A 12,370-nucleotide genomic window follows, 5' to 3' on the forward strand; every position below is an offset into this window, starting at 1 on the left:
TGGACCAACAGACCAAGTCACTAGAACGCTGCTTCCTATGTAAGCTGAGCATGTACGTGAATCCATGAGGGCATGTTGGTCAGGGGATGTTTGTGCTGTGTGCCTCAATAAATCTGGCTCTGGCTCAGATGGAGGATTGATTCATGGACCCAATTTTCTCCCATCATAAGGCTTTTTGTTGTTGTTGTTTGGTAATCACCCCTTCATGAGTTCCATGTGGGACTGGGCGTTGTGAAGCGTTCAGCATACACTCAGTTTTTCCAGACATCATGCATTATCAGAGGGATAAGAAACTCCCGTTGCTTCCTGCCGCTGAGGAAATGTGTTAATAAAAGGGCTTTGAATTATTTTATTTTTGGGGTGGGAAAGAGAATTACTCCAGTATGAGAAATGGAAGGGATGAAAGCTAGGGAGTGGCAGCTTCTCTGCAGAGATTGATAAAGTAGTGTCACATAGATATTTTAGATGTCAACATAGCACCAAGCATTGATGGGCTCTTCATAACATGGAAATGGCCACTGTCTCTGCCTAGTAAGCACATCTGCATTGGATGGAGAAGACTGAAGGAGAGATCAAGGTCAGGGAGCATCACATGGGAATGAGAAGGCAGGCAAGATGAGGCTAGGATAATCCAAGCAGGGATTTGTTGTTAGAGAAGCGGGTTTCTAGAGAAGGAACATGGAAGAGAAAAAGGAGAGTGAGCAAAAGAGATCAAGCCTGATGGAGAGAGAAGAAGAGGCTGTTCTAGGCAGAGAAAGTGCAGCCTGGCACATGGCATGGAGACTCGGGGGATCGGAGAAATGACATTGAGAGCAGAGGGTTGCCTGAAGTGGAAAAGCCCCCCCCCCCCAGTTTGGATACCTAGTACCCAGTGCCTGCCAAGATATCCGGGCATCCAACAAGTACCACTCATACTTCCTGACAATAAAAATAAAATAGCAACAACAACAACATTATTTGCTGCTCTTTCATGACACCCCATATTGGTTGCTTGAGATGCCTGTCTCACTCTGTCTAATGATAGGGCTGGCCTGAGAGAAGGGGTGTAAAGAGAAGTGGGGAAAGGGATGCAGAGCTCACCCACAATGCTGATTCAGACTGCAGATAGTCCACTACTATAAATTTGAATGCTCTCTTCTTACAAAAACATACTGCCTGTGAAAAGCTCACATGCCAAGGGTCAAGTCTTTCTACAGGCAAGAACAGCTTGATGTAGGAAAGCATTTCAAACACACTGTGTGAAGTGATGTAGTCTCCAGAGGGGCAGTACTGTGTGACACTCTTGAATGTATAGTTCAGCCCATAGCAAGGGCTTGAGAAGGGGAATGCTATAGGACTCAAACTTTCATATCAAGTGTTACAAAAAGACAGTGAAAATACTTTAGGAGCAGAATGTCATGGTCATAGTAACTGGAGGAAAAAAGCATAATAGTGACTTTCTGAACCAAACTGGAGTAGAGATATTTGGCAGGAGGGATGGACAATTAGGAAGATACCCCAGGAGGTTTGGTGGGCAACCACAGATTGGACACAGGCTTTATTGACCAACAGTAAAAGAGAAGTGTAGCTATTGGAGATGCTTGAAACTACAAATTTGGTCACTGAATGGACACAGGTGAAGGAAAGTGGGAGGTCCTTCATTGATGAATCTCAGGTTGTTTGACTCAAATGGTAGATAGATGACTGTCTTATTCATAGAGAAGGGATTGGTTGAGGAAAACCATAAGTCCTGTTTTGACCTTATTCAACTGGTGACATTGATAGACTATCTAAAAAGAAATCTCTAGAAATTTCTTTGCATACCCTGTGAAATATTCTCAGAACTTTGAAATGTTACTCAGAATCAGGGATCCACATTTCCTGCTCCTTGAGCTTCTGGTGCAGTATGTTACGTGGGACCTCATGCGTTTCCCATGTGGTATGAGTTGCACTCACATTGGATAGGAGATGCAGGAGTTTCACCTTCAGATGTCATACTAGGAACATATGAAGAGGAAGACTGATACATTTGAGAACATAAGGAGAAGCCACTCAGTTTGATAAGACAAAAGTCACTGGAAACAACTAGCAAGTGAGAATGGCAAAAACTAGGCAGAAGAGGGTCAAGGTGTGCGTTGGAAGATAATATATGATGGCCATGGTTACGGATAGGATGTATGAAGGATTTAAAGGTGAAATGAAAGATGACGTTGGTTTGTTTGTGTACTTTTTTTCAGCCCAAAGTGGTAAAGATGGGGACAGTATGGCGGCAGCAGAGAGAGTCTGTTTTTTTTTATTCCAGAAGGAGGAAGACAGAAGCATGTTTGAAAGCAGAGGGGAAGGAGCCAGCAAGCAGGAGGAGAGTAAAGATGAAGGCGAGATGGGGGTGGAGATGGAGATGGAGGCAAAGAGAAAGGACATTGCATTTTCATACAGCATTTTACTATTTTATGCTTCTGAGCTGCCCAGAGAACAATGCCGTTGGATGGCTTATATAAATGCCACAGATGAATAAATAATAAATGCAAGCTTCAGGGCGAAACTAAACTTACGTATCTAAAAGACTGGTGCAATCCTATACATGCTTTCTCAGAAGTAATCCCCCCTGTGCTCAGCAGAGCTTTTCTTCAGGAAAGTTTGTGTGTAGGATTGCAACCTTGAGGGAAAAGTTATGTAGGCTGTCTCTTGACATCCTTCTGTGGGATTCTGAAGGTGAAATTCAGGTGACCTCTCCCTCGCCACCCCCAAGCTGGGCACATTAAAACCTAGAGTCCAGTTTGGCCACAATGACTGTCCTTGCCACAGGGATTGCAGATGGAGAACAATAGAAACGTGCAGCCCTTTTCGAAAGCAACATGAGCTTTGAATATAGAGTTAGATGAGTCAGAATTCACCAACAAAACGTATGAAAACCCTTACTTTGCTTTTCTCATTCTTGCTCGGGGAATGCCCCGACCGTGAGCTTTGGAAGAGTGCACAGGCCATTCCTGAACCTGGAAGCAATCAATCTCCTTGGCAGGAACAATGTGTTTTATTTATCAGTCTTGCCAATCCCCGGGACTCCTGCAGCGAGCGAGACTTTCTATTATTAATAATCCCGAGGAGCAGTATTTTAAAATTTCATGATCTGCACTTTTTTTGCACCACCTGACCTACAACATATTATATACTCCTTGGCGGCAAAGCGAGAATTACATCAGGGCTACATATCCTTTCCTGAAATGAATAATTTAGGAGCATTCACGATGCCCAGCTCTGTTAAATGTTAACGCTCTATCCTGGGCAAAGAAGGAAAGGAAGAGTTTTAAATGCAAGCATAAATGATCCTGGATTTCCTCAAGTGATGGAAGGATTCTGAATAATTGCAAGTCAGAGTGCTGAGTCTTCTTATTCTTCAACATGGAAAGCAAGTTATTGTAATTCCTTTTAAAGATCTCCTATTTTCTTTCACTTGTTCGGGTTTCCATCAAAGGAGCATCCTTGTTTTGACCTAGTTCATTGGTCCTAGATTAGTACTGTTGCTTTTTAATTGGGAGCCTTCTCCAAGGCCTCAGAGCTCTTTCCCAGCCCTGCTAGCTTAGAGCTTTCAAGTGGAGAATACAGGAAAGCCATTTCCTTTCCCTGGGGAAATGGAGTTGTGGTTTGGACACGATCCCTCCCTGTGCGTGGGGGTGTGGCTAGCCCCTGCATCATAGTCATCCCCCCCACACGTGCCGCATCCTAGGCCGACCAATTCGGTTGGGCAGGGGGCATGGCGTGCAGCATTTAAAGCAGCCCGTGGGCAGGAACTCACTCCCTTTTTCTGGTTTGAGTTGGTTTGCATCGACGGGGCTCCTCCTACTGGTGGTTAACCCTTCTGAGACTTCCTGCAGGTGGGCAGGAGTCAGATATAGTCAGTTTGGTTCCAATGCCTAAGCCAATACCACTCACATTCTGTAACCAATAAAGTTATGGCCTTTTTAAGCCCATTAACCTAAAATATTCATGTCAAGTGTCTTTATTCCAACATAGGGGGAGGGTTCAGGGCCTTGCCATGCAATTGAGCTCATTCCTACAAAGCTGGTGATCTGCTGCTAGTCGTAGGGCAACCCCCCCCCCCCGTCAGAACTGAGCTCAGAAAACTCAAATATCACCCCTCCACAAAGCTGGAAAATAGTTTATTTTATTCTGAGCCCAAATCTGAGCCAAACACTCTTAACCACCCCCTGCTCCAGACTGCTGTTCTATTGTGGGTGTACGAAGTAATACGTTGTGGTCCTAGTCACAGTGCCTCTCCTACCTCTATCCCCCTCTCCAGGGATGCCAGTATCTGGCATCATCAGAAAGCATGTTGGAATGGGTTAGAAGCAGATACATTCTGGCACCTTGCAGAGGTGTTCTTATGCTATGGTACAGTAAAAGTGGGACTCTAAAGAGCACTGGAACAGTTGTAGCATAAACAGTTATGGGATTTTAGCAGGAAACCAAGGGGCACACCTCAATGGAAGCTGAAGCCATATAACCACCCTGAAGTTTTTGCAGGTACAAATGGCATTGAAAGTGTGATTGCATACAGCCACCCTGATAGCATCACGAGCACAAATGATAATGCACAATAAAAAGAACATCTGGAGGGGCCCTTAATGTAATCAAAAACACAAAGGAGAAATCCTTGCATGGTGGAACGTTCTTAGAGCACCATGTTGCATACAATCCATAGTTCTGAGACCATGAAGTAGGTATAATTTAGCAAATTGTGAAAAGGAGAAAGGAGAGGTTGCCTGTAAGGGATCCAGGGTGGAGTGAGACTTGCTAGACCCTCTGGAATTGTTGATGGGGAAGGCAGAGGAGTGCAGCTTCAGAATGAGATTGATGTACATACCTTTGGATCTCATCACCATCAGCTAGTTAGCAGGGGCTCAGGTGTTAGTGGAGATTGGCCTGCAGGTAGGACACAAACTAGCTCTGAGGGAATCCTGCAAAGTATATGGGAGACATGCAAGAATGCGGGACTCCTTTTTGAACATCACACACAGTACTGAGGCCTTTAACTGAGTCAACAGGGAAGTAAGATCTAGAGTTGGAGTCAAGTGATGTGAATGTGCCATTTAAACCTTATGAACGACCATGATTTTGAAACTAGTTTGGCTCAGTGAGTATTGAAATCAGGCTGAGCTGCAGACCTCTTGGTGATTATAGACAAGTCACTATCTCAGTCTCCATTCCTTGCAGGTAAAAAGGAAACAACGATCTGCTTTGATATGAAGTATTACTGTCTCATTCTGCGAGTCATATTAGTCACCGTAGAACCTTCTTGGAGAGGTTATAGCAGAAGTCATTAATGTTCTTACCTTCAAAGAGGAGCAGAAAGCCTATTAGATAATAGTCCTTAATTTAGCCTGGTCTGCTTTTAAATCTAGGTCAACCCAAGTTTATTTTTGTGAATGGCATGTCCTTGTTCTTTTTACCTACCCCATGGTTCTGTAAAGGGGATTTAGCAAACATTCCAAGTGTTACTCAGCAGCAGGGACCCACACATGTTCTTCAGCATCTGGTGCAATGTGTCTTGTGGGATCTCCTGCCCAGCTTCAGATGTCACACTAGGAACATACGAAGAGGAAGCCCAGCACATTTGTCCTACCCTGATCCTGCTTCTGTTGTAACACCCATGACTTCTCCTCCTGTGAGCTGGAGCACTCCGTAGCCTAAGTTCATAATAAAAACACTACCATCATAGGTGAGGTTCTCTCCTTCAAGTCTCATGCTGAAACAATTCCTTATATTTTGTGGTTCCTTGTGTGCACGTTAGCTTCAGTTTCTACCTGGCTATTCATAACTTCATTTTTATTAGGTTCTTTCAGGGAGCATTCTAAGTTCTACCCTTCTGGTTCAAGGATTTTGGGCAGGTGTTAATTGTTTTTGCCTTGTTTGAATAGCCTGGGCAGTATCTAAAGGGAATCAGTAGAGCGAGCACATACAACATTATCATCTAACCATTGGGCTCTGTCTCTGGAGGGGCACCTGCTGTGAGATCGGAAGAACATAGGGACTTAGGAAGCTGCCTTACACTGAGTCAGACCACAGCTCCATCTACTGCAGAGTTGCCTATTTTTATTTATTTCATAAATGTATATACCACTTGATCGTAGTTTACAAAAGCAGTTTACAAAAAGAATAAAAGAATAAAATTATCGGTGAAAACAGCTACTCAAAACATTCAAATAATGATTACAAGCAAGCTAAAAACAGATTAAAACACATGGAGCACATGCCCACACTGACTAGCAGTGGCTCTCCAGGGTTTCAGGCAGCCATACCTGGAGATGCTGGGGACTAAACCGGGCCCCTCCTGCAGGCAAAGCAGATGCTTTAACGCTGAGCTACGGCCTTTCCCTAGGGAGGAGAAATGGAAGTATTGGCTGCTGGATCAAGTTTGGGAAGTGGGAAGACAAAATGGGTGGTGGATGAACAGAGTGGGACATAAGAGGATCTCCAGGTTGCAATTTGGCGTGCTCATGCTGGTTACAGATGAACTACTGACTGTCAGGAACAGAGCCATTGGAATCCATCAGGCATCATCAAGTGTCATATTAACACCTCTCCCGCCCCCAGGACTAACGGTGGGATGATGAACAGTTTGAATGAAAGAGGGAGGGGGAAATACAACACTCTGAGATTTATTACATTTGGTTTCCTTAAAGGGAATTCTTCTGGAATGCTTAATTAAGTTCTGAGTGAGAGATTTGAAAATAATTTGATTCTGCAAATGTATGTGTGTACATGATATATGGGCTTTGAGAAATCAGGTCTAATAAGAGAGAACAGTAGCTGCATTTATTTATTTAACTTAAAACCTTTCTAGTCCATTTTCTATAAAAAAAATAGTCACAGTGTGTCAAAAGCAGTAAATTAGCACGGTATGATACAAATAGCAGACAGAAAAAAAATAAACTACAGTGAATAAAACTCATTAAGATCTTAAAAAGCAGAGGAGCAGAGAGCAGTAAAATCTATAGGAGCAGCAGTAAAATAATTTGTAAAAAAACAATGAGCCTGCTAAGAGCCTTGGAGAACAAAGAGGTTTTTATGAAGGCAACAAGCTAAAAGTGTCAGGGCTTCCACAATTGGTTGAGGGAATGGTATTCTGTAGGTAAGGTGCCATCACAGAGAAGCCCCTCTTCCCAGTTTCCACATGGTGCAAGTGCCATGAGGAGGACTTCTGAAGCAAATTTCAGGTATCAGACAGGTTCTCATTAAAGGTGGTGTTTTAGATGCCCTGCTCACAAATAATTCAAGGCTTAAAGGTAAAAAATTCTTCTTCTTCTTCTTCTTCTTCTTCTTCTTCTTCTTCTTCTTCTTCTTCTTCTTCAATGATGGTTTGATGGTGGTAACAGGATACTATTAAATGTTCTTACATGATATTTCTTTACTGATGAATATGAGGTTCATGAAACTAGTTTTGGAAGGTTCAAAAGACTGATGATAGCTCATAATCCCTCAAGAACAGAATTCCACTGGCAGCATTTATTCCCCATCACGAGAACACCTTTAAGATCAGGTACAACTCCATACATGTGCTTCTGGTTTATATTGCTTTCCCACCCCCCATAGGAGTGTATACTTGAGGAAGGCTCCAAACTGTTTGCATATTGTAGGAAAATTAACTGTGTGAGATGGACTGCCATGTCTGTTCATTGATGGGAATTGGATATAGGTAAGCTGGCAGCTGCTGGAAGTTGAATCTATATAAACCTGCTCACAACAGAAAACATTGTGGGTTATAATGGTAGCAAGGATGGCATGCTAAATACCAATATACAGTAGTGTAGAGGAGTTTTAATGGAGACCAAATGTAACAGAATGGAAGGAAAGTTAAATAATTAAATTCTGTTTAGGCACTTTTATTATAAGGATTATATGAGCATGCAGCACACCTACAGGTCCGGGGTGAGGCAAGTTCCTTGTGCTCTCATGTAAATTACAGTGAATCTGGGTTGTGGAATGGATTTGGCTGGCAGGCGGGATCCTGAGCGACCCTTTGGACTGGTGGGCACAGCATCTGACATTACAGTATAGTGGTTATCAGTCATCTGATGTCAGATGACACACTGTCAGAAGACCCTTTTCAACACTAGTTTGAATTCAGAAAAAGATGCTGATATTTCAATTTGATAAAAATGTGACTTCTTGATGCAAAAGAAGTACAGTGGTACCTCGGGTTAAGTACGCTTCAGGTTAAGAACTCCGCTTAAGAACAGAAATCGTGCTCTGGCGGCGCAGCAGCAACAGGAGGTCCCATTAGCTAAAGTGGTGCTTCAGGTTAAGTACCCTTCAGGTTAAGAACGGACCTCCGGAACGAATTAACTACTTAACCCGAGGTACCACTGTATTAATCTCCATAGCTACTACTTCTTGACATTTCTCAGACTTAACATAATATATGATGTCAGCCTGGCAGGCCAAATAACTCATGAGCTGGAGGTCCACACCAGTGTGCTAAATGGTAGAAAGTGTGCAAATGGTAATGAAACATTTTTTGGAAGTTGAAGCATTAATTAAAGGCCGTGAGTTGAACGGCAGTCTATAAAACAAAAGTTCATCTAAACATGTGCAAATGCATCCCCCTCACTGTTCAACAATCTACACATGGGGTCTGCCTTTCGAAGTCAAAGGCAAGCTTTCAAGCTGGCAACTCCTTCTTGAGAAATTATTCGCTGGCTATATGCTCTCTGAACATACTTGCAATGTGTGCAAAATTCAGTCCCAGTGTGACGCATTCCCAGGTAAGTGTGCGTAGGATTGCAGCCTTAGTACATCTTGTATCTCCTTGATTTCCAAAGTACATTAATAGATGCTTGGTGTCCTTGAGTATGAGAGGGAAGTCCTATATCGATTCCAATAGGTCATCTACAAACCAGATATAAATTAAACAAGGGAGTAAAAGATTAAAGGGAGACAAGGGGATTAAACCTGGAAAGAAGTCAGACACTGCAGGAGGAAAATGGATGCTCTGGCAGAGTTTCTGCATTTCATTTCATGATGAGATAGTGGGAAATGTACATCCACATGCTGCAGAGCTGCAAGGGCCTGGGTGATATGCCTGATTGGTTTATAAATAGAAAACAGATGCATTTTCTAAAGAACATTACTTAGCAGGTGCTAATGGGACACTTTTATAATTAATGGTCCGGGCTGCACAAAGGGCATGGAGAAAACAAATGGAACGCTGCCTTAGGGCCCAGCTAGGAACAGAGGACACTGCAGCAAGGAACAAAGCGTGAGAGAGGGATGTGAACACCGCTTGGTGCCTTTACAGCTGGCATAACCAGCAGGCATGACTGCAGAGCTCAGAGATCTTAATGGTATTTCAAAAGCTCTCTATATATTTTGGCCATCTGTGGGTTTTTTTTGTTGGGGGGGGGGCGTTTTCAGGTGCAGATTCTGCACAAATAATTTCCACATGTAACGAGCAGTGTGAAATCCTCTTGTTTTGTCAAATCGTTCTTAATAAAGGATAAAGCTCCTCTCACGCTGCGCTACCTGTCAAACCACAGAGTGTGGTGGTGCTCTCAACAAGGTATTCCCTGCTGATGTTAGAAGCGAGACAGGGTTGTTCCTTCAGATATTTGGATCCTCCGCCATTATGTTTGTTAGCAAGTGGCAACATGCCAATTACGTTTCTGCAGCAGTATTTTAGGGCCTGTGGTTCATATGGAAGACACTTAACTATGTTACAGCTGGTTTCAAGTATATGGCTGTCTGATCTACAGTACTGGGAACAGCTTCATGTAAGCTAGGGGAAATGAAGTCGAAAGCATGTCAGCAACACATATAAGGCAACCTGTGTATTCAGGGTCAATCTGATGCATGCTGGAGTCAGGATTAGCATGCTAATTCAGAACGCTAAAGTCAAAGGCCAGGGGCTGACTAGACAAATGAGAATCAGCCAGTACTGGATAGTTACTACTAAAGTGATGCAAGTTGTCAGGATCCACATGAGTAGCTGCTCAGTATATGAAGGCTTGGAGTCTGTGATGGATTGGTGGCGGTAGAGGCTTTTTCTTACTGGCAGACTCTCTTCGTGAAGAAGAGGTCCCTTTTAAAAGAATGTCAGTAGGCTGCCACCAGACAGCATAAACATCCAGCCCCACCCTCTGGTTTGTCTAACTACTTGGGGGTCTTTCTGCTCCCTGCCTCCAGCCCAGCTCTTGGAGGAAAAAATATGCTTTGGATTTGCTGTCCCAAAGGACACAGAACTTAATAAAACCTCTCCCAGTCTCTGGGACATTTTTTTTAATGTTCTTTTTTTTTTTACTTCTAAAAAAAGTTTCTTAAAAAAATAACAACAAAGCAGCAGATCAGTCCTGCTTTGTGGCAATGCAAGGCAGAAATCAGGCTGTGAACAGGGTGAGATTCTGACTGGATACCAGGGAAACTAAGGCAATACAAAGTAGGGAAGGGCTCAGGCTTTGCTCAGGAAACACAGAACTCCCATATTTGTGCAGAATCTGTGCTTCTAGGGCTGGCTCTGCATGGCTTTCTGCTTTTGGTTCAGAGTCTCCAGCTTCTTCACCCAAAGAGGAATCTGACTCCTGGCCCCTGACAAAACCAACAGATGAATGTGCAAACCTTTGTTTGTCGCTTTTCACTGTCATTTTGCATGCCTTCTGACATCTGATCTGGATGCTGCTGTTAGCGCAGAACGAGTGAGATCCTGAGCTCTGCTCAGAGGTGTGCCCACTTGCTGCCAGACCGAGTTCAAAGTGTTACTGTTAGAATTTCATGGATCAATACAGAATGGGGCCTACATCTGAGTAGCCGGGCATAGGATTGCACTGTCAATTAAAAAGCAAATAACTTCAGAGTGGCAGGAGGGAGACTTGTTACGAAGGGGCAGGGCAAGGGGAGAATTATTGATTGATGATTTTTTAAATTATAGGCCACCTTTCATCAAAGAATCACAGGGCAAGTTACAAAATTTGACAGGAGATTTCTGTCAGTTCATCCTACTTAAATCTCTCAGCATACTTACTTCTCTGTCTCCCCCTCTCCCCCTTTCGCTATCTCTCTCTTGGCAAGGTGAAACATTGAAAATGACTTCCTTGTTGATAAGTCCTAGTGGTTCACTCCTTATCAGTGCTCACTCTAAGAGCTCCTTTTCCAGAAAAACGAAAAGGATCAACAGTCACTCCTGTGAGTTCTCAGTTGTAGGTGAGAAGGGTGGGCTACTGACGATAAGAGATTTTACGGCACGTGGGTTTTAAAATGATTCAGGTGTTTGGAACGAGGTGAAAGTAAGTAGCCAGCCATGCTGCTGAGGGGGGTTCTTAATGAACAACACCATGTAAATCTAGAACACAAATCCTGCATGAAAATCTAAATACTTGCTTAGTTATTCACACAGTGGTGTTCACTGCTGCAAAAGAGAGAGAGAGAGAGAGAGAGACTTTATCCTCTCAAATATATTTTATTTTATTTTCCCTTTCAGCTAAAAATGGGCTCCTAAGGTGAACCACTGAAATTAAAATGCAATACAAAACACAGTGAAGACCTGGGAAGCACGTGTGTATTCTACATGTGAACCAAAATGACCAGCATGGGGAGTCAAGGAATATGGCAGACAGGGCCCAGATTAGTTTTAAACAAGAGCAGAGGAAGAAAGATCTATATCAGGGATGAGGAAGCTTTTTGAACCTGAGGACCACATTCCCTTCTGGACAGACTTTCAAAAGTCACATGCCAGTGATAGGAAGGGCTAGAGGCAAAAGCAAGATGAGTGAAACATGCAAATTTACCTTTGAACATTAAACTACCGGTAGTTTCACCACACTCTCATATACCCATCTCTATCTTCCATATAGACAAGCAAGTTCAGTGACATGCTCCAACCAGGCAAAAATACTTGGGGTATGAAGCAGGGAAGGCTGTTGCCTGTGGAGAGGAGGTGCATCCTCAGAAGAATTCTGAGGGCCTGACAGAAAGGTATGGAGGGCCGCACCTGCTCCCCAAGCCTGCCGTTCCCCACCTCTGATCTATATGGAGCCTTAAGGCTTCAAATGGAAGATCTCTGTTCTCTGACATCTTTCATCTATGAATTTCTGCACCTCTGGTCTCTATGGAGGCAGGAAAGAAACAGTGCAAAGAGGCCAGGATATGGTTTAGTTGCACTACATGTTATGGAGGGGAAGAAGGGGACTCAGCAAAGAGGCCACCATCTCCATCAGTAGCTCCTTGTAACGTTTGCTTCCAACCTTAATCAGACTGCAAATTAGCAGCGCTGTTCAGGATCAGATTGCTAAAATATCCACAAAGGGCAGAGCAGTAAATGAAAAATATACGATAGGATGCGGTTTATTACGAAGACAAAGCTGGAGATTACAGATTATTACTACATTTGCACCCCACCTTTCTT

The 12,370-nt window shown here is 43.3% G+C and overlaps 1 protein-coding gene across 2 annotated transcripts in view; it reads left to right on the plus strand.

The window, feature by feature from the left end:
• NSG2 (neuronal vesicle trafficking associated 2) overlaps positions 1–12,370 on the plus strand; it is a 56,274-nt gene that overhangs the window by 21,986 nt on the left and 21,918 nt on the right. The gene's annotated exons all lie outside the window — the stretch shown is intronic.

Source organism: Lacerta agilis, chromosome 2 (genome assembly GCF_009819535.1).
Source record: "Lacerta agilis isolate rLacAgi1 chromosome 2, rLacAgi1.pri, whole genome shotgun sequence".
In the NCBI taxonomy this organism is placed as follows: Eukaryota; Metazoa; Chordata; class Lepidosauria; order Squamata; family Lacertidae; genus Lacerta; species Lacerta agilis.